The sequence below is a fragment of the Mandrillus leucophaeus genome, unplaced genomic scaffold (genome assembly GCF_000951045.1).
Source record: "Mandrillus leucophaeus isolate KB7577 unplaced genomic scaffold, Mleu.le_1.0 Scaffold19, whole genome shotgun sequence".
NCBI classification, from domain to species: domain Eukaryota; kingdom Metazoa; phylum Chordata; class Mammalia; order Primates; family Cercopithecidae; genus Mandrillus; species Mandrillus leucophaeus.
Genome location: NW_012101920.1, coordinates 8067973 through 8091722, shown reverse-complemented (window position 1 = coordinate 8091722; position 23750 = coordinate 8067973). Strand labels below are relative to the sequence as shown.

The window sequence follows — 23750 nt, the reverse complement described above, 5'->3', positions numbered from 1 at the left end:
GGGACAAGTTACTTGTCCAAGTTTTCATGATAGTGGTAGTGAGGATCTGTAACCAGATGGCTTGCATCTAAGGCCAGTTCTTACCCATGCTAAATACTGGTTTCCACAATAACAATATGAAATCTAACAGGGAGAGCACAAAGGACTAAACTCGGTCCAAAATGATTATCTAGCACAGTGTGCCAAGAGGAGCAGACAGAAGAAAGACTTTGAGGTGTTAATGGTCTATAAACACAGAAACTCTCAACATTATAGTGTTGCCACAGAAAACTTTGTATCACCTTAGGCTATAGCAAGAAGTTCAGAGTCCTGCTGGGCAGTCCACACCTGAAACATTACAGACAGTATTAACTACTGAGGCTACCGGGAGGGTTCAAACAGGCTCAGTGGCCTGAAGATACTTTTTATTACTATTATTTATTCACTTCCTACTTTATTAGATTTTTTTAATTAAAAAAGTAAAACATGCTTCTTAAACCAAACAATAAAAGATGTATAAACAGGAATAAGCTTTCCTTTGTCCCCTGAGATAACTAATATTAACAATATGGGAGATCTTTCCACATCATCTATGTTTACACAAACAATATACATGCACACATGTGCAAGGGATGGGGGCTAACAAATAATGAAATAATACTATTCCTATTACTCTGAAAGTTGCTTTTCTGCATTTACCCCTCTATGGTGGACATGTGATCTCTGTGTTTATTAGTCAGGTGGCTACAAAAACTGAGGTCCTTTTCAACACCTTTTCAAATTTACATATTTTTCACCTGTACGTAAGTATTTCTGTGTTTCCTCTAGGCAAGTTCTTTACTCTGGTCTTTACATTTGCAAGGAAACCAGAAGTGAAGGTGGGGAAAGGGTGTGTGCTTGTGTGTTCACAAACAAATACGTAATGTTGACCTAACAAAGTCATTCAAATGTATGTTCTGAAAAACTTCTCGATGAGACTCGAAGTTCCTAAGGACAAGGATTATGCCTTACCCATCTCTGTAGCCCCAGCACCGTGGCTGCATGGAATAAAGGTCTCAATCCACATATTCACCTAGAAGAAAACCACCTGTGTGTGGATTATCTCCAGCAAAATTAAAATCTCAGGCTGGTGTCTCTACTCTTGAGATGCTCAGGGCATGAAAAAAAAAAAATCAATCTGATATGGGCTTACCTTAATACAAATTAAGAAATCAAAAATGGTGATAAGGAAGGAAGGAAATGGGACTCAATCCCAAAATCAAACGACAGCCAGTTCTGCTATGAGGCTTATTCTGAAAACATAAATTTGATCCAACATTACTCATGTGCATATTAGAGGGATATTCTGGGCATAAACAATTTTCATATTTGTTTCTGCGTGATTCTGTCTGCTATCAACACTAGGGGAACACAGAAAACTGCTCCTTGCTGAACCCAACTGCAAAGAAATACAGAAAACTTACAAGCACACACACCTCAACCACCTACGGGATACCTCAGTTCACCTTGTGGGTAATGAGCCACACCTATCCACACCTGGTATTACAACTTTCCATATGATTTCAGGTAATCCTCCTTACTTCAAGAAAACAACTCTTCTGATGTCCATATCCACAGACAAACTTTGGGTCTTTTTCAAGAAAATGCCATATCTGCTGTAGCATTTGTGGTTTTACCAGCACCCTATCTTTGTGCATGCGTCACCAACAAAGGCTTTGAGTGCTGTGCTCCTAACCACACTTCCCTCATAAGCCCTGTGGTTTTTACTGAGCTATTCAGTATAGTGTGGTGATTCCAGGAATGCATTACAGCAGAACTGACTATACTACTGCATCATCTATTGTTTTGTGAATTATTATTGCAAACACTATTCTCATTCCACGAGCAGTGACATCTTCACAGATGCAACACTCCATGAGAATTTCTCCATTTGCTTACCTTTCTATCACAAACAACTCTATCACTACACTCTAAGTCAGCTCCCCATTGAAAACTAAGAGTACAAAGGAGGCCAGGTACCTGTGGCCCAAAAGGATTTTCAGCTACAGTAAGGGAGAGCCAGATGCTGACGCTGCTCCATCCTTGCATCAAGTTCTTGGCATAAAGGGAGAAACAGGACACTTGGTGCTGAAGCAGTGCTGGGGAGATTATAGAGGCAGCACTCTCCGTGACTACCCTTTTCCACTCTCCAACACAGACAGTCTGACTCATAATAAAGATGGAGAAAAAGCTGTCCTCCTAGTAAGTCTCTCTGCTTGCTTAAGGAAGGGACCACTTCAGCACTCACAGAGTAGGGGGGAAAAGACTAGCTATGCAAGCTCTGATTTTCTAGGGTCAAAGCAGCAATAAAACACACACACAAACACTATAAAGGACACACAAATCTATGAGAGCACAAGCAAATCACCATGTACATGCACTCCCTGACCCTCATCTAAAAACTGCAACTCAGAAGAACTCCACATAAGCACAGCAGCACCGCAACACTGGGGGAAGGGAGAAAAAAGTGGACAAAAATGTGCACGACATAAAGAGACACCTGAAATTAGGGTGAGCTTTCAAATATAAAGCCTAAGGATGACAGATACTCAACGACAGTTTGAATGTGATTCAGAAACTCTCAGGCCACAAAGCGTTCTAAATCGAAGCTTAATCAAAGCTTAAAGTGACTAGTTTCAACAAGATTCTGCCTCAAAAATATGGAAGTATCTTCAGAGCAGAATGCCAAGAATTCATAATGGCCCCCAAAACATCCAAAAATACATAGATCTTTTTTTCTAAAATGGTTTGAAGTATAGTGAGAGCAGCAAACCAGGATGCCGGCAAGATTCCACTGTGATGAAATCCGGAATACTTGCTAGTTTCCAATTCAGTTTCTAGTCTCTTCCTTCCCTCCTCTCCCCCTTATGAAGTTGGGGTGTGAGGATCCCAAATTTAAGTATTTGTTTATTTCTTACACTGACCTCTTCTTCAAAGTACTCTACAAAAATAAGCCAAATGTAAATGTAAATATTTAACTGTTTTTAAAAATTTCCCCAGGTTAATCCATTGCATCACAATTAATTGCTGTTACACAGCAATCTTAATGGTGCTTCAACTTACATAAATCACATAAAAGGAAGTCTAAATTGTTAAAAGACAAGCAATATCTGTAATAATAAACAGGATAAAATAAACATCCCAGATTTCTCCCTCCGCAATACTAGGTCTTTACATGCTTGGGATTTCTTGGCCTTTCACGGGCTTTTATTTGTAAAAATCTGGAGGGAACTATACTGAAAATATATGCAATGAAACAACATCATTGGTAAAACAACAAAGTCCCATAGGTAAAAAATCAAGATAGTTTGTAAGAACAGGCCAACCTTCCTCTCCCTACTCTGGTCAATTTACTCCAAGAATTTTATTGAAAATAAATTATATTAGATTTGAATAATTATAGGAAATAAACTATGTTAGTGTTCTCCTTTTCCCCTGTATTAATGGATTAGTATACACAAAACCCTCAATAAAAATGATGTAAAATCTTATGAGCATCATTCAGATTTTTACTAGTCACTTTCATTTCATAAAACTGCCATTTCCATTAAAGCATTATGTAAAAAATGGGATTTTACTATACCAACATGCATATTTATCACCAATGAATTTAAACACTACTTATAAAGTACAGAGTCAATTTTACAAATGAAATCTCCTTCTAAACTTAGAATTTTTCCTTTTTAGAGATAAAAAAATGATGTGTCTCTAGAACCACAGCATATACTTTAAATCATTTTTAATCTTCTATTCCTTATTTCAGATAATGTCTGCAAAACTAGGAACTAAGCATCTAAAATGTGAAATGGGAGGTTAAAAAATTGAAAAAACATGAATTTGGGAGAAATTGGCAATACTCTTTGAAACTGTTACTCTTTTTTAATAATGTAAACAACATCCTTTACATCCTAGATTATGCATATACTCACCTGTGAACATTTGTGTGAGTTTGTTGAAGATGCTTATGAAACAGCACTAACTGAAAATGAATTCCTTGACATGCTCTAAAATGTATTTAGATAAAGCTAAACATAGTATAATTTATTTCCTCTACCTTCCCCCAGGACCCACTGTGCTTGGATTTTTGTCATTTTAAACTGTGTTTAAGGAAATAAGAGGTAAGAGTAAGACAGTAAGAGGGGCTAGAATTGACCTGTTTTAGAAGGCAAATACTACAATACCAGCAAAAACTTGCATACCATTAAAAGTGAAAGAAGAAATAGTTGCTTTTTACTCTTAGTTACAAAAATTGGGCCTTAAGATGTACAAAGTTCTGGTTTAAAGGTCAAAGAAGACAGTCACATTCCAGAACAACATTAAGAGGTCAGGTTCCAGGTGTTGAAAATGTCATAAAAAAATGGCTGAATAAACTTGTCAGGAAACCTAAGAGCACTTTGTGGGAAAAGTATTCCATTAAATCTTTAAACAGTCTCCTGATCTACATATGATTTAAATGCTTTTCTGTAATTATTCATTCAAGACCCATGGAAGAAAAATTAAAATCCTTCCTTTCAGGAAATGTAAATACTACCTTTTTACAAAAGAATAATTTAAAAGTTCATGTCTCATCAAATTATAAAAAGTAACAATGAAAATTCCCAACGAACTGAAAATTCAATCTAGGCCTTACCTATCTGTGTATTACCTCAAGAACTGCATAACATCCTATCTACTAAATGGCAAGATAGATGTTTTTAAGGAGTAAATATACAAGTTTACCTTTTTTTTTTTTTTTTTGAGACAGAGTCTCGCTCTGTCACCCAGGCTGGAGTACAGTGGCACATCTCGGCTCACTGCAACCTCCACCTCCCGGGTTCAAGCGATTCTCATGCCTCAACCTCCCAAGTAGCTGGGACCACAGGCACATGCCACCACACCTGGCTAATTGTTGTATTTTTAACAGAGACAGAGTTTTACTACATTGGCTAGGGTGGTCTCAAACTCCTGATTTCCAGTGATCCACCCATCTTGGCATCCCAAAATGCTGGGATTAGAGGTGTGAGCCACTGCGCCCAGCCACAATTTTACTTTTAACTCAGCAATTCTACGAGAAAATAAAGGCTAAAATATATTTAGACATCAAACTATAAAATTCCTAGAGGATGACAGAATAAAATCTAGATGGCCTTGGATTTGGAGGTGACTCTACTTACAACACCAAAACAAAATCCATGAAAAAAATAACTGATAAGCTAGACTTCATTAAAAATAAAAACATCTGTTCTGCAGAAGACAAGCAAGCTACAAGCCAGGAGAAAATATTTGCTAAAAACATATCCGAATAAAATACTGTCAACCAAAATATACATAGAACTCTTAAAACTCAATAATATGAAAATGAAGACCAGGTACGGTGGCTCACGCCTGTAATCCCAGCACTTTGGGAGGCCATGGCAGGCAGATCACGAGGTCAGGAGATCAAGACCATCCTGGCTAACACGGTGAAACCCCGTTTCTACTAAAAATACAAAAAACTAGCTGGGCGTGGGGACGGGCTGAGTAGTCCCAGCTACTCAGGAAGCTGAGGCAGAAGAATGGTGTGAACCCAGGAGGCAGAGCTTCCAATGTGCTGAGATCACGCCACTGCACTCCAGCCTGGGCGACAGAACCAAAGAGACTCCGTCTCAAAAAAAAAAAAAAAATAACAGTAAAATAACAAAATAAAATAAAATAGGCAAAAGATCTGAACAGCCACCTCACCAAAAATGTACAGAGAGCAAATAAACATATGAAAAGATGTCTGGTCAGGTGCGGTGGCTCACGCCTGTCATCAGGAGGCTGAGGCAGGTGGATCAGCTGAGGTCAGGAATTCAAGACCAGCTTGGCTAACATGGTGAAACCCTGTCTCTACTGAAAATACAAAAATTAGCCAAGTGTGGTGGCCCATGTCTGTAGTCCCAGCTACTGGGGAGGCTGAGGCAGGAGGATCACTGGAACCCAGGAGGCAGAGGTTGCAGTGAGCCAAGAGTGTGCCACTGCACTTCAGCCTGGGCGACAGAGTAAGACTCCATTCTCAGAAAAACAAAAAAAGAAAAGACGTCCAATGAGATACTATTACACATTTGTTCATTCTCTTACTGTTAGGTTTTAGAATGGCCAAATTCTAAAATACTACCAATACCAAGTGTTGGCGAGGATATGGAACAACAGGAACTCTCATTCACTGCTGGTAGGAATGAAAAATGGGGCACAGCCACTCTGAAAGACCATTTAGCAGTTTCTTACAAAACTAAACATATTCTTACCATACAATCCAGCAATTACCCTCCTTGGTATTTACCCAAGTAAGTGGAAAACTTATATCCACACAAAAACCTGCACATGGATGTTTATAGCAGCTTTATTCATAACTGCCAAAATGCAGAAGCATTTTGTGAGTGGATAAAATAAACTGTGGTATATCCGGACACTGGAACAGTGCTCAGTGCTAAAAAGAAATGAGCTATCAAAGCCATGAAAAGACACGGAGGAGCCTTAAATGCACATTCCTGAGTGAAAGCAGTCAGTATGAAAAGGTAGCATACTGTATGATTTTTACTCTATGACATTCTGGAAAAGGCAAAACTACAGAGACAATAAAAAGATAAGGTGTTGGCCAGGAGTGGTGGCTCACGCCTGTAATCTAGCACTTTGGGAGGCTGAGTGGGGGCGCGGATCACTTGAGGTCAGGAGTTTGAGAACAGCCTGGCCAATATGGTGAAACCCCATCTTTAACTACAAAAATTGGCTGGGTGTGGGGGGCACACACCTGTAATCCCAGCGACTCAGGGGGCTGAGGCAGGAGAATAGTTTGAACTCAGGAGGTGAAGGTTGCAGTGAGCCAAGATCGCCCCACTGCCCTCCAGCCTGGGTGATGGAGCAAGACTCTGTCTCAAAAAATAAAAATAAGAAAATAAAATAAGGTGCTGATAGAACTTAAGGGAGGAAAGAACAGGAGGAGCATAGAGCATTTTTAGAACAGTGAAACTATTCTGATATTATAATGGTGGATATATGTCATTATACACTGTCAGAACCCACAGAATGTACAACACTAGAAATGAATACTAATGCAGACTACGGACTCTGGCTAACAATGACGTGTCAATGTAGGTTCACCAATGGTAACCAATGTACCACTCAGTGTAGGATGTTGCCAGTGGAGGGGGCTATTATGCATGTGTGGGGTAGGAGCTACATGAGAACTCTGTGCATACTTTCTGCTCAGTTTTCATGTGAACCTAAAACTGTTCTAAACTATGTTTTTTTTAAAAAAAGGAAGAGGAAAAAGTATTTGGTCTTTTATATTAATTCACTTTCAGTTGTATCCCCCTCAACATTTCTAACATTAAATATTATTGAGATTTTGAAAATCTGTATTGTGTGTGTATATATGAATAAAGATTCTTTGTTGTGCAAAATGATTGCTCCTCTTCTAGAGTTCATGAAATTCTGGTTTCACAAATACATATCCTTCCTCTGTAATTTATCTTCTGATGTAGCTACAATACTTTGAAACTCAACCTATATGTTACTAAATAAGTTATATACCAATTTGATATATAATCTATCAGGTCTCAGCTTTCTAGATATAAGTTTAGAGTTAATAGCTTCACAACAGTTTTTTTCACTCTGCATAAAAAAAGCTGTATTATTTTATACTCTTGAAAACACAAATTAGGTACAACATCTCTCCTTTTCACAGCCTCTCCAAAAAACCAGTTACCATATTTCATTTCAGCTCTAAAAAGATTACCTTCTGGGAAGGTAATAATCTGTCTCCAGAAGCCTGTGACTTTTGATGGATTTTGTTAAGACAATAAAAGTGTGCTTGAGGTTTCAATACAGAAGACTGTATGTGGGGAAAATACACTAAAATGGAGGGACACAGACACTCTAAAGTAAAATCTGTTGGGTATCTTATTAATATTTTTAAATTTTACCCTTTGACAGTCTATTTTCATTAAAAAGTATCCTATTGCTTTCTGCTGTCCATACCCATCTGCAGTGCACCAATCCCCACGTTATTTCTTTCCTTGTTTATGTAAATCAATCTTCCCCTTCTAGAATGGAAACTCCACCAACACAGACTTTTTCGTCCCTCTTGTTCATTACTGATCATCAGCACCTAGAACACTTGCAGGCACAGAACAGATGCTCAATAAATATATTTGCTGAATGAACAAACAGCCATGCCATGCTTCCATCTACTTCACACAATGGCTGTATTCTTCCTCCATGCACCCACTGTATGCATATCCAGGCTCTGGGTGAATAAATACCGAGACGACTGCTGCTCCCGTTTCAGCATTACACCCTTTTCATCTTCTGCATAGGACATATTTTGTTTGTTCCTTTCCTGTTTCCACATGGAGTGGGGGGCAGGGCGGGGTGTCTATCCTATTCATCACCAGATCCTCCGAACTAGAACAGTGCCACAAACACAGTAAAAATGTATGCTGCATGAATAGGAGACTTCCTCAGAGGTCATTGTACTCTGATTCTGCTGCATTTCCTGTAAACAGACACCTACTTCAAAACCTGGATCTGAAATCATTCTAAATCTGTGCTGCTTATATATAGGTTGAAGGTATTAAAAATGCTCACTGTGTCAATAATGCTTTCATCATAATTATTGTATGGTGATTTTTTTTTTTAAAGTTGCCCCCTCCCTAAAAAATGAAAGACACCATACTAACAGATATTCAAAGAGAGTGAGCTCTTAAATAACCATGAACTCAAGAATAAGGACAGCGGAGAAGTTTTCTTAAAAATCTATTTTCTTGATTGAATTGTCAGCTCACACATTAAATCAATGCTTTAGAAACAAAAATAAAGCTTTAAAGCTTTGCAACCAATGTGTTTAAATGACAGGCATTATATTCCAATATTCCAGCAGAAAGCCTAATTGTATAGCTCTTATTTTGAAATAACCACATAAAAAGAACCCTACCCACAGACACATAACTTTCCTGAAGAACTCTTAGAATGCAAAGTGTTTTAAATTAATAAAGTATCCTCCTGGTATCCTCGGGAGCCAGTCAGCTACTGAGAAACATCACACCTGTTATTGCAGCAAGAGAAATCAACACCAAGAACTCTCACCGATGATGCCATCAAAGGCACACCAGAAGCCAGCTTGATTGAAATAGACTATACCAGCCTTGCAGGCTGCTTGCTCAATTCACTAGTTTCCTAGCTCTTTCAGAGCAGAAAGAAACAAAACCCAGGCCACCAACTCCACGGGTGGGAAAACTAAACCGGAAGGCATGCTATTGTAGTTTAATAATTCCTCAGATCAAACTCAGGAAAGCTACCTGAAAAAATATAAAGTTAGACAGTAAGGAACAGCCTGGAAAACTAAGATATTTACAGTTTATATAACAGATAAGTGACTAGAATTCAAAATATATAAAGAATTATCTTACAATAAAAATGCTAAAATTTCATGAAGGAATACTATACAACTCTTTAAAAGAATGAACTAGATCTGTATTTCAACAATTGATGGGTCTCAAAAACATGTTAAGTCATCCATACACCATGACACTACATTAAGTGATCTAGAAAAAAATGGAAATAGTTCACATTAAATTCCTCTGCAGAGTTAAAAAAAAAAAGAAAAAAAACGGAGGGAGTATGAATCAGCAGATATGGAGTACAGACATGTCATAAATTATTAGTGAAGTTTTACTTATTAAAGAAAGATTTAAAACAAGTCTTCTAACAAATTATTAACATTTAGCTACTCCATATTGGGGTATTTATATTATCTGTATTTTTCCGTACTTAAAATTTTTTTCATATACAGAAAGCTACCTGTAGTTTATGTGAGATCCAAACAAGGTTCTTTTGAAATAATTTTCTACTTGTTCAGACTTGTAAAGTTGTTGAAAACTGACAAATCAACATTGATAGTCATGCTTGTATAATTTATAAAAATCAAGGTTATCACTTAAAACATGTTTAAAGTTGCAGTAGTCTCATTAATTCAAGACAAACACCCATGTCTACAATTCTGACAAAAGCTGCTGTATGAACTTCAAAGACTAAAGACCATCTAAAGATAAATACTGTCACTACTTTTCTTTAATGCACTAGATTTTTTTTATAATAGAAAAAATGGCTAAAAGGAGTACATAAGAGCTGAGGCTTCATACATTCTATCTATATCCAGCACTAAGATTATCATGCAGTGGAAGATTATTCACAGATGAATTTTGTATCAGTTCTAAAAGGATCTTAGACGATTTAATAAACTGAATTTTTTCAATGCACTCTTTATCCCATTGACTAGTGGACATCTAGTAATTATTCTCTACTTGAAAGACCAAAATTTCTGATCACAATGATCACAAAAATAAACAAAAAGATAAGCAATATTCTACTCCAAATAAAAATCTATCTAACTAGAAGAGTGGCAAAACATGATTCACATTTTACACAAAGCAGGATGAGTCAAGACAGACAATATGCTCAAGTTAGGGGTATGAGTGATAAAATAGCATGGGGTCCAGTTTCTCGTGGTTGTAGTTGTTTTAACAGTTCAAGGGCAAAAAGTCAGTATCAACAGAAGTAAAAACTTCCCCAAAGTGTTCCATCTTTAGTGGAGATGAGAGCATGTGAAAAAGCCTCCACACCAAAATCAACACACCCAATTCACACCAGATACACAGAAGAAGGGAGAAGAACAAGCTGAGCATTCTGCACCTTGACGATCCAACTGGAATTTTCAATTTGTGAACAATGAGAAACTAGTAGAATGTGGTTTATCAGTTAGTGTGTAATCTGGTCTGGTTCCTTTTCAATAAAGAACCTAAGTGGCTATACCAGTGGCAAGAGATTATCAACCAGGTCAGCAGCTTCTTAAACTCAACAAGAGGCCAGAGGAAAGGCTGTGAGACTTGGATGAAAAATATTTTCTATTTTCCCCTTTCTCTGCCTTTGGAAATTATGCTCATTCTTCAAAGTTTTGCTCAAATGTCTTCTCTTTTGGAAAGGTTTACCAAATCTCTTTAGTCAGAAGAAATTATTCCTTACTGTTCTATGTCACAACAATAAGCTGACTGCCAAATTTCTATCTGCAGCCTGGCCCTCTCCCCTGAGCTCCAGATTCAACTACCTATTTAACATCTCTCGTTGCAAGTGTACTGAGCATCTCAAGTTTCTTATGTCCAAACAGCACTCTTGAGTCCCCCCTCTCCTGCCTCAAACTCAATGCTTCTCATCTCAGTAAAGAAACCACCACTCACCCAACTGCTTAGGCCAAAAGCAGTCTCTCTTCCTCTACATTTAATCTACATTCCTCTATATTTTTCTACATTTAATATAGAAACCCTGTCTCTACTAAAGATACAAAAATTACTCAGGTGTGGTGGCACACGCCTATAGTCCCAGCTACTTGGGAGGCTGAGGCAGGAGAATTGCTTGAACCAGGATGGGGAGGTTACAGTGATCAATGCACTCCAGCCAGGGCAACAGAGCCAGTCTCCTTCTCAAAAAAAAAAAAAAAAAAAAACTCCTGGCCAGGCATGATGGTTCACACCTGTAATCCTAGCATTTTGGGAGGCCTGAGCTTGGGAGTTCAGGAGTTCAAGACCAGCCTGGGCAACATGGTGAAATTCTGTCTACTAAAAATAAAAAAATTAGCCAGACATGGTGGTGCGTGCCTGTAATCCCAGCTACTCAGGAGGCTGAGGGAAGAGAATTGCTTGAACTCGGGAGACGGAGGTTGCAGTGAACCGAGATCACACCACTGCACTCTAGCCTGGGTGACAGAGTGAGACTTCATCTTAAAAAAAAAAAAAAAAAAAAAGAAAGAAAGAAAAAAGAAGAAATAAAACTAGCTCTAAGATGGAAGTGGGTATGATGAAGAAACTCCCGGCACCATCACAATAACTGAAATGGGGATAGCCAAGGGCTCCTTCATCTGGAGACTGTCTCCAAAAAAAAAAAACTCCTACTCAGAATCCTCTGTGGCTTCCCATCTCACAACAAAATCCAAAGTCCCTCTTGTGGCCTGCCTACCAGTAAGGCTCCCGCCCTCTTCTTTGAGCTCACCTCCTAGCAGGCCCCTCCATCACTCTAGTGCAGGCATAATGACCTTGCTGCTCCTTGAACACACCAAGCTCATCACCACCTCGCACTTGCCCTTCCATCAGTCTGTAATGCTCTTCCCAAATGTCTCCATAGTTCACACACACATTTTATACAGGTCTCAGTTCAAATATCACCTTCTCAGGTAAGTGACCTTCCCTAATTACCCTACTTAAATGATCTTCCCTCATCACCCTATTTAAAATTGCATACATTCCCAAATCCCTTTATCCTGCATTGTTTTTAGTTGTTTTTTTCCCATTTATCACCTACTACCTGACACCACATCATATATATTTTCTGTTTTTATTTAATGTACATCTTCCCCGCTATAATTAGATGAGCTCCATAAGGTAAAAGTTTTCTCATCTTGGCCTCTCAACAATGCTTGGCACGCTACAGGTACTCAGTAAGTAACCAATGAAGAGAATAGTTCAGGTGCTGTGCTAGGCTCTCAAGCTGGAGAGAGAAACAGGGCATTGCAGCTCCCACCCAGAACACACAGAACAATCTTGGGGCCCATCCAGAATTAATGAATCAGAATTTCCCCACTGAGACTCCATAATGATTTTTTCTTTTTAAAAAATTATCAAATGTGACATTAGCTCATATTTAACAGTGCCAATCTATTCTAAGTACTTTACATGTGTTAATTTGTATCCTCCTAACATACCCCAGAGGGAGGAATTTGAGGCACAGACAGGTTAAATGCATCACTGAAGGACACATGACTCTCAGATGGCAGATCTAGGGTTCACTCTCTTAACTCCTGGGCGGTATACTACCTCTAACTGCATCAAATACTGTACGAAAGGTAATCTATAAAGCATCCTATCAAAAGGGGAGGGTGAGGAGTACTGGGAACTGATCACTGAGGCAAGCCCTGGAGTCTGAGAAGCAGATAACACAAAGCACACTTTGAGCTGCAGGGAACTTGGGTAAACGTACAGTGTGATAAAGCTGTAAGGGACTTCTGGGGGCATCAATCATGGCTGAAGAGGAAAGGGTACGAGACGGGTGAAAGAAGCTGAGGCTGGAGAGACGCACCGTGGCCTGACTCTGAAGAGCTTTGCTGCTGGCCTAAGAATTTGGAGCACGAACCTATCCGTAAGATCTAGAGAGCCAATGAATGTTTTTAAACCAAGAAATGATATCAAATTTCAATTTTTAGAAAAATATCTCTGGAAACTGTATAAAGGATAGTCCGAAGGGTAAGAGAAGCAGGTAAACAAATTAAGAGACGGAAAGTTGAGACACGGCGCTACTACAATAGTCTGGAAGGGAAAGGACCTATACTCAGGATACGACAGCAGAATACAAAGAAGCAAAAGGGCATAGGAGATGTTGCTGATTTAAACAGACTGAGTAAATGTGAAAGGTTATGGAAAAGGGGGAGCAAAAGACAAGTTTAGGATTTCCAGTTTGCCAACTTGGTGCAAGGGCCACTCCCAAGAGCCAGAAGCCACAGTCAGTACGGATGAGAGGGTAAACTGTAAATACAGTGTGGAACATGCTGAGTTTGAGGTGTTCTCATGACAACCAGATAGACACGGATGTCCAGTAGGCTGACAGATCAAAAGATCTGCTTGGAGATACAGATTTGGAAGTTTTCTGTGCAGAAGTGGAAGATGAAGTCATTATTAATGAGGCAACATACAGAAAATTGTTAAATTGAGAAGACTGAAGCCAGAACCTGAGAAACCTCAACACCCGGTAAAAGAGATGATAAAGAAGTTCATCGGAAAAGTCAAAGACAAGTATCACAGAGAGAAACCTGGGGAACTAAGAAGGGTTTGAGTGGAGGGGTGGGATCTGATGAAAGAAGGATGAAGATATCAGAAACTGAGATTCACAGCTTCCCCAAAACTAGCTGTGATAGAAGACTGGGCATTTGCTTAAGTGGGGAAGATCTAGAAAACAAGATTTCTTTTTAGGAAGGGGCAACTGAAGAATGTTTGTAGGCACAAGGAAGGAATCAAGTACAAGAGAAATTTGAGACAGCAGTTAATACGCTGACTAACGATGCAAAATACTGTTAAGTGTTGGGAAAGGAATGGGGTGAAAGAACACACACCTAAGAGGTAGTCCTGACTCTGAAATAGAAGAGGAGGATAAATAAAAACCTAAGTTTCTACATGAGAGAAAAGTAACCAGCATTTAGTAGAAAATGTTCAAATATTTTCTGAGCAAAATGCACTGTGTCTACATCAATCGGCTGTACATAATGGGCCCTGCCGAAAGGCTTCATTACTCCTTACCACTGAAAGTCTTCTCTTTTTCCCCCCTCTCCTTTCTCAGCTTTGTTTTTGTTTTTGAGACAGAGTCTTGCTCTGTCACCCAGGCTGGAGTGCAGTGGCATAATCTTGACTCACTGCAGCTTCCACCTCCCGGGTTCAATTGAGCCTCATGCCTCAGTCTCCCAAGTAGCTGAGATTACAGGCATGCACCACCTCACCAGCTAAATTTCTGTATTTTTAGTAGAGACAGGGTTTTGCCATATTGTCCAGGCTCATCTCAAACTCCTGGCCTCAAGTGATTCACCCCCCTCGGCGTCCCAAAATCCTTGGATTACAGGCGTGAGGCCATTGCGCCTGGCCTCTCCTTTCCCAGCTTCCTTCTAAACACCAACCCTTCCTCGCCTATGCCTTAGACCCAGAGACCATTAACTTCCTGAGAAACTGCCATGCACCATGCACTGTGCTAGGCACTGGGATCTGGGGAGAAGAGACACAATCTAAAAAGAAAAAGAAAAAAAAGAAGGGGCTTGCTGACTAACAGGGGAAAGGAGTCATGTATCACGTAGCCAATGACAACACGCTGGGACACGTGGGAGCCAGGGGAACAGGTACAATGTGAGTGAAGAATGTCAGGAAAGTGACCTTGAAGAAGTGAAGCCCGTGTTGAGCCTCAAAGGTAAGCAGGGGAAAGCAGTGAAACCAACAAGAGGAAAAGGAATCAACTAATTTTTAGTGGTGGAAACAGCTAAAAGCTGTTACTTTATGACTACATACAGGGTAAGTCATGATACAGAGTATGCCAAAGCCCCATGGCCAAGGAGAACTAAAAGGCTGGAACACAAGCATGACGAAAGATGATGCTGGAAAGATGGGGAGGGCAATGTGGAGGGAGTGCAACAAGTATAAATAATTTTCCAGGTTTTGTTAAAGAATTTAAACGTTATTTTTGGCAACAGGAAGACATTTAATGATTGTAAGCAAGCAAGAGATATGCTCAGATTTGCATCTTTGAAAACCACATCAGGGTGGAAAGAAAGAGAAGACTTAGACAAGAAGACAGGTTAAGAGGCTATTACAGTTGCGGGAGAAAATGGGACAACCATAGAGGGAATGGGGAAGAAGGGACAGAATTGAGTCATAGACTCTCTGAGTTGGTCAAATGCATGAATGTAGGTACCATTCAATGAGACAGTAAGAAGGGGGAGGTTTGCAGGAAAAAAAGAAAAGATGGTATAGAGTTCAGCTTGGGGCATGCTGCATTTAAAGTACCGCAGTCTTTTATATGGGCTTGAGTCAGGCCTGGGTTCATACATAAGTGACGTTAGAAGCTAAGGGTACTGGTAAAAGTTCCACAAGGGGGAAAAGGGAAGACACGGAGAGAGCAAATCTGAGAGAAACAGGGAAAGGAGAAGAGGGGGAGAAGGTGAACCTGTAACCTACCAACCAGACTGCATGATGAGTAGGCAAAATTGGCCACATGGGCAGAAAAAAAGCAGAGAGAGCAATTAGGGAGGTCAAGAGAAGTGTGTCAATGAGCAGGATGACAACAGGCGTCAAATGGTAGGGAGAGCACACATATGGTGAAGACTGAACATGCAATGGGAGATGTAGTGATGAAGCAATGACTGAGCTCCCGGGCAGTGACTAGGAATGAAGAACCGAAAGAAAAAAGACAGGGAACTATGCTTTCCAGAAGCTTACCATGATAAGAAGGAAAGTGAAAGGAGTAGCTAGACAGTGCAAAAAGGACTGACAACACAGTTTTTCTTCTTTAAAGGTGGAAGGGACAATACTCAGATGTTTAATGAAAATGACTAAAGGCCAAACACTATTCTCAGGGAGTGCTACGTATGTAAAGAAAGAAAAAGAAACAATCTTGCTTTGAAAGAGAAAGGCAACAAAAGCATTCATTTAAAAAATAATAATAAATAAAAAGACCCAAAAGAGCCGACCAAGTGTTCTCTGGATTTCTCTAGATGACTGCTCATGTTTCTTCCACTTTTTCTCTGAGCGAGGTTAGAGGTGAACTATGCACTAAGATGGGATCCTCCTGCCCACAAATTACATGAAAAGTTTTGATTGTGTGCATCTGCACATTCTCTCAAGAGTAAGCCATGGCTCTCCTTCATCCAATTAGTAAAGCACTGCCTGACTTTACAAAGGTCAGAAGCACAAATTTAGATTTTCAGAGGAGTCCATCAGGATATATTTATATGCCAACAAATCAATTCAACCAACAGATTGAGAATTCAAATAAGCCTCCACAGGGACAAACCTCTGGTTTTTCAGCAAATTTCTCTTTTTATTCTTATGTCTGCGTCTATTTCAAATGCTCATAGCAAACACTGAAAAGATGACCAAGTCCAGGGTTGTACCCTTCTTTGGGGTACTAGGAAAAGAAAACAACAATAAGAAGAGAATGTAGTCTATTAGTCACTACTCAGAAATACCAAAACAAAAAACTATAGGAGCTTACATTCTAGCAGCAAAAGCCAAGCAATAAGTAAATGAAGCACATAAAGAATAAAACAAAACATCAAAGTGACATACAATTCGTACAATAAGAGGTGATATAGAAAAAACTGGATCAGAGTCCAAGAATACTCAGGAAAGGTTAATATTAGTAGTGAGCTTTCAAACAGAACAAGAGGTTTCACTAATTAAATATTCAGGAGCCCATGGGAACAAAGTACTGGTAGGTGCTGTGGGAAACACAAGTTGGTTCCTGTCCTCAAGGGGCTTTCCATCTCTCTTCTTCAGCTAAAATAAACTTAAGTTCTCAAGCTTAGAGCTGGAAGGACCACCTAGAGGTACTGAGTTGAAGCCTCCTCACATCACAGAGGAGGAAACCAAAGCTAAGCAGGTTAGTCCAAGTGCCTCTAGGTGACAGCAAGGCTTAGGAACCACAGACTCCCTTTGTAATGCAAAGCACACAGACTTGGGAGGCTGGAAGACCTGGGTACAAATTCACACTCTGCAAAGGCCGCTCGTCTCTAAAACAGAGATGGCCATAACACTGACTTCTCGAGTACGTACCACTCCATTTCTTCCCTTTTTCTACTATATTGTAAACGCTGAGTGATGGAACTAAAAGACTAAAATAGTACCCAGTTAACCCAGAAATGCATAGTTTGCACGACAGGTATTGAGGACATGAAAGACTGGGAGTAGAGAGTGGGGTGGTGGAAGGGAAGGTACAGTTGATAGCATTAGCACAGAAGTTTTGACACTAATAAACAGCTCACAATAAGAAGTGACAGAAGTTCTTAGGGGGAAACACAGAATTTGTTAAAGGATTTTTTTTTTTTTTTTTTTTTGAGACAGGGTCTCACTTTTAGCCCAGGCTGGAGTGCTGAGGCACAGTCTCAGCTAGCTGCAACCTCTGCCCTCCTTGGTTCAAGCGATTCCCACCTCTCAGGCTCCTGAGTAGCTGGGATTACAGGCATACACCACCAAGCCTGGTTAATTTTTGCATTTTTAGTAGAGAGGGGTTTCACTATGTTGACCAGGCTGGAGTCAAACTCCTGAGCTGAAGCAATCCACTCACCCCAGCCTCCCAAAACTGGGATTACAGGCATGAGCCACCACAGCTGGCAAAAGATTAAAAGTCAGTCACAGTCATTTTAATGTCCCAGAGCAACTGCACTTTACGTAAGAGGTGCCAACGAGACAATTATTAGACTACAATTACAATAAGGCACTTTTTCTTTCTTTTTCTCTTTTTTTTTTGAGACAGAGTTTTGCTCTTGTTTCCCAGGCTGGAGTGCAATGGCACGATCTCGGCTCACTGTAACCTCCACCTCCCCAGTTGAAGCGATTCTCCTGCCTCAGCTTCCCAAGTACGTAGCATTACAGGCATGCACCACCAAGCCCGGCTAACTTTTGTATTTTTAGTAGAGATGGGGTTTCACTATGTTGGTCACACTGGTCTGGAACTCCTGACCTCAGGTGATCCACCCACCTCAGCCTCCCAAACTGCTGGGATTACAGGTGTGAGCCACCGCGCCCGGCCTTTTCCTTTATTTTTCTATCCCATTTCTCTTTCAAGCCTCTTTCTCTAGGCTCACTCCTCATCTTCCTAACAACATAATAAATAAGAAAGCCAAGGGCAGTCACACCTCCACTTATCTTTTAAGGGAAGAAACACAGCCAGCATAATGACAAAAAAGAAAAAAGAAAAAAAACATAGCCTTGCAATCAGATAGATCTTGATTCAAATCCCAACTCCAACCCTCAGTCAGGTTCATAACTTGGGTTAATAACTTCAGGATCATAACTGTACCCACTTCCTAGGCTTGCATTAAGAATTAAATAAATGAACGTTTAGAAAAATGGCAAGCACACAGTATAAGCTCGCCAAGTCACATATCTCAAATGCCATCTTCCCTGTGAGATCGAACACCCAAAGCAGAATTAACACAGCTTTTTCTAAGCTTTCAATAGGGGCAGGCCATAAATATCTTGTCCCCATTTTCCCTCCTTGTCTCCCAATACCTAGAGGCTGGAAACTTTAAGGGCTAAGCCTTCCTCCCAGGTCCCCAATGCAACCTAGTGCCTGGCCCACAGGAAGCTTTCAGTATGTGGTAACTGAACCAAATCTCAGAGTCACGTTCAATTCCCCCAGAAGGAGTCATCTGTCTATAAAGAAAACCTCAAAGGATCTGCAAAGGGCAGAAACCCAAAATAGCTCTAATTTGGACAATCATCTATTATGTACAGACAATCCCTGATTGGTTTGGCTTGCAATTTTTTTTTTTTTTTTTTTTAGACAGAGTCCCACTCTGTCGCCCAGGCTGGAGTGCAGAGGCGCGATCTGGGCTCACTGCAAGCTCCGCCTCCCGGGTTTACGCCATTCTCCTGCCTCAGCCTCCCAAGTAGCTGGGACTACAGGCGCCCGCCACCACGCCCAGCTAATTTTTTGTATTTTTAATAGAGACAGGGTTTCACCGTGTTAGTCAGGATAGTCTGGATCTCCTGATCTCGTGATCCACCCGCCTCGGCCTCCCAAAGTGCTGAGATTACAGGCCTGAGCCACCACGCCTGGCCTGCAATTTTCAATTTTACAATGATGTGAAGCCATCACAATTTTGACATATTTTGAATTTTGATCTCTTCCCAGGCTAGTAATATGCAGTACATGAGATATTCAATATTTTATCATACAATAGGCTTTGTGCTAGATGACTTTGTCCAACTGGAGGCTAACTTAAGGGTTCTGAGTATGTTCAAGGTAGACAAGGCTATGATGTTGGGTAGGCTAAGCTGTATTAAACATGTTTGCAACTTATAATATTTTCAACTGACAATAGGTTTATGAGGACGGAACTCCGCTGTAAGGTGAGGAGCATCTGTACGAGATCATTACATCCATGCATGTCTCTAAATCCTTTCTGATCCAATTCATATGCCTGGCATATCATCGTCTTGCGAAATGATGACTTCCCAAAGTGTACCTCATATAAAGTAAAACAGCACTTTCCAATCACCTTAAGTTTACCTCTTTGAATAGTTGAGAGAAGTCTCTATTTATTAACTCGCCCTTATTTGTTTCTCTGTCCAAGACAATGGCTGGTCAGGAGCATGCAGAACTAAAGGCTTTGTAGCACCACTTACAAAGTTTAAGGTGGCACTGCTAAAGATCATTTATTTTAGACATTCCTATCTTAATAAGTGCCCTTTACAACTTCTTGAATTCCCACTCTACAAACCTGCAAGCCTATGAAATCCCTACCACACACAAGCTTTGCCCTGCCTTCCAAAGACTGGATAGCAGAAGGACAAATTACTCACAAGGTAATGCTTTTTTTTTTTTTTTTTTTTTTTTTTTTTTTCTTGTTGCCCAGGCTGGAGTGCAATGGCGTGATCTCGGCTCACTGCAACCTCCGCCTCCCAGGTTCAAGCGATTCTCCTGCCTCAGCCTCCCAAGTAGCTGGGATCACAGGCATGCGCTACCACGCCCGGCTAATTTTGTATTTTTAGTAGACACGGGGTTTCTCCATGTTGGTCAGGCTGGTCTCGAACTCCTAACCTCAGGTGATCTGCCTGCCTCGGCCTCCCAAAGTGCTGGGATTACAGGCGTGAGCCACCATGCCTGGCCTAATGCTTTCTAAATATATAGAATCATGAAACCATCAGAATCTGATATAAAAGTGAATATTCACAAGGTAAATCAAAGCATTCTTTGGACTCATCTGTCTGAACTTTTTAAAAAGTAGGGCAAGAAATCCCTCCTAAAAAATTCACAGAGAATAACTCTTAATTGATGTTCTCAAGAAATTGTCCAGACAGCTATTAATACTTCATTAATGGTTTTAAATTATCTGCCTCCCTCTCTCAAGAACAAACCCCTTTATGAGTTAACTCTAATGAGCTGATAGTGGTATAAGGGAAAGTACAAGGCTTTGCCTGTGCCACCATTCACTAGTGCAGACTCATCCAGCGGAAAGTTACCTAGCCACTGACTAAGTCATCTCATAGGACTGTTACACAGATTAAACAGTAACATAAATATGGCAAAGCACCTCTTACCACAGTTCCTAAACTGTGTGGCCTATCTTCAGGAATTAAAGCATTTATCCTTTAGAAATGTTTGTTCTTTCTTTACCTTTACGTTGCAAAATGTATGTCAGCCACTGCTTTTAACTCCAGACCCAACCCAACGGGGTGTTGGCGGGCATATGTCACCACTGACAAATATGACCACTCCGAAATCCTTAGGTTCCATTTTCAATTCCCCTCCATTCTCTAGCCTTTCAAGACAACTCAAGGAACTTAGAGCTCTAAACCACATCACAAGGAAGTAATTCAAATCTAGGTAAATGGTCTAGGGGTACATCCCACTGTCTTAAAGTACAAGCTAAAAGATGAAAAACACTGCAGTCTCAATCTACCCCCAAAACATTTATTGCCCTAGTCTCCACTTTCCAGATGGGCAAAGGCTAAAGGAGTCTATTGAAATGCCAACAGTGTAGTAATTGAAACACATTACAGGTATCAGCGAATGTGCCCCACCACAACACGAGGTAGGCATGCACACACACACCCCCCAAAAGCCTGAAGACATCACTTGACACAGGTGAAAATACTAACGTGCTAACCAAAGGTCAATATTAGCCCTTCTGAAAGGATGAAGGAAAACTCCAAGAAAGCATTTCTATAGATTTACAGTACTATGCAATTAATAAAAATTGTTATTAAAAGAAAGTATTCCAAGGTTTTCTCATGGGACCATGCCATTTTCTCAACTGCTTCCCAACCCCTAAGACCGCATGCTAGGGGATAAAAACCCTAAAGTACCATAAGACATTGTAGACATCAACAGCTTCTGTTAAAAGGATGCACTTAACATTTTGAAAAATATTCTAGAGATATTATTTTACCACATTCGGTTATTTTGTTTCTTAAATAATCCTCAAGTGACTGTCAAGTTTAGTAACTTTGTTTCCATAACAAAGCTCTTTAAACAACTCTTCCTTGTGTAAAGCCAGCTGCCCAGGTCTGTCAGGTAAGAACTTCAAAGAATGCACATACCCACTGAGCAAGGCCAAAGCAATCCTGGATATCCTATGCTTGGTAACAGCCTGAAAGGGGCCTAAAATGATAGGAAAAAAAAAACAAGGATGCCAGTCTGGAAATCATAATGCAACTTTGTTTTTAACACAATCCTCAGTGCAAAATAACTGCAAAAGGCTTTTGTTCTATTTTATTAAAGACATTCTATGGCAACCTTGTCTTGACTAATAGAACTCAGTACTCTGTGTGTTCATCTTTCTTGTCATCTCATTGAAAGCTAAGCCCATTTGTCCCAAATCATGGTCATCCTTTAGACAGAAAATTTTTCAAAACAGCAGGAATATATAAGACACTCTTGGCCTGGTGCAGTGGCTCACACCTGTAATCTCAGCACTTTGGGAGGCCGAGGTGAGCGGATCACGAGGTAAAGAGATCGAGACCATCTGGCTAACATGGTGAAACCTCATCCCTACTAAAAATACTAAAATTAGCTAGGCATGGTGGCACGTGCCTGTGGTCCCAGCGACTCAGGAGGCTGAGGCAGGAGAATCGCTTGAACCCGGGAGGCAGAGGTTGCAGTGAGCCGAGATTGTGCCATTGCACTCCAGCCTGGCAACAGAGCAAGACGCCATCTCAAAAAAAAAAAAAAAAGACACTTTTGGAAATAATTCTTTATGTAAATATTCAAGTTTCAGTTCTAAAAATCAAGCCTAGGAGCAGTATTTGAGTGTTAACCAATATAACATACTCCTTTGACTCCTCCCCTAATTTTCAACTCCTTAGCAATAATAACACAGGGTCAACGTTCTCAGTATTTTGCCTTCAGTATTTGAAGGAAACATACGTACAATTTAATAAATAACAGACAGTGTTAATGTTTAAGACTTCAGCTCTTTAATAAGCATCAATTCAGACTATTTTAGTAAATCCACACTTGGATGAAAAGCTCCCAGGTAATTATGAAGATAACTGTGATTTATGTCACAACCACTCACATTCAGGAAACATCATTGCTTTACAAATATAAGCACATGGTCAAGAACTATACATTTTTTCCCCTAAGGAGTTAACTGTGAAGAAAAGGGAGTGAATAGGTGGATAAAAGTAAGCTAACTTCCAGTCCACATTGTTCTCCCAGGAACAGGATTTCAGAAGTAAATGGTACTATCTATGAAGATTTAAGTTTGACTCAAGTTAAATTTAATGCCACTTTTGTTAAGCAAGCTACTTAATAATTAAACAAATGAAGATAATCTATTCAGGATGGATCTAAACTACTACCATGAAGAATCTTCAGCACATGGGTGAAATTTTGTTGTGCTGTAAAACACAGCCTGCTCTGTGTGATCAGGAAATGTTAAGAAAATCAGTGCTGTGCTAAAGTTAAAGTATTAATGTTGTACTTGGCATATGAAAGATAATTACTACACTGAATGAACTGTAGATCCAAAGGGTTTTCGATTTTGTAACTTCCTAAACAATCTTAAATTACACACCAACTTGAAGGGCTGAACTAAAGAGTCTAAGCCAGCTTTTCCTATACAAAAAACAAAACAAAACAAAACAGTATCTTTAAACTATCATTCAGTGTCCAAGTTTCTATTTTCTCCGAAAAGTGGTACTCAACTACACCGATTCATTGGTGCCCTCCCATCTGATATCCCTAACGGCAGGACTATCTAAGACTTCTTGAAGGCCATTGGTTTAGTCAAGGAGTAAAGCAAAAGTAAATGCGTCCAGTTATGTTTAAACGTTAACTGGCCGGGTGCAGTGGCTCACAACTGTCATCCCAGCACTTTCGGAGGCCAAGGCAGGCAGATCACCTGAGGCCGGGAGTTCGAGACCAGCCTGACCAACACAGAGAAACTCCGTCTCTACTAAAAGTACAAAATTAGCCAGGTATGGTGG

General features: G+C 40.0%; 1 protein-coding gene across 1 annotated transcript in view; it reads right to left on the bottom strand.

Annotated features, from left to right (window-relative positions):
* The window catches only part of LOC105538337 (vesicle-associated membrane protein-associated protein B/C-like), a gene marked incomplete at its 3' end in the record, with an annotated part of 50241 nt that overhangs the window by 15351 nt on the left and 11140 nt on the right, over positions 1-23750 (bottom strand). The gene's annotated exons all lie outside the window — the stretch shown is intronic.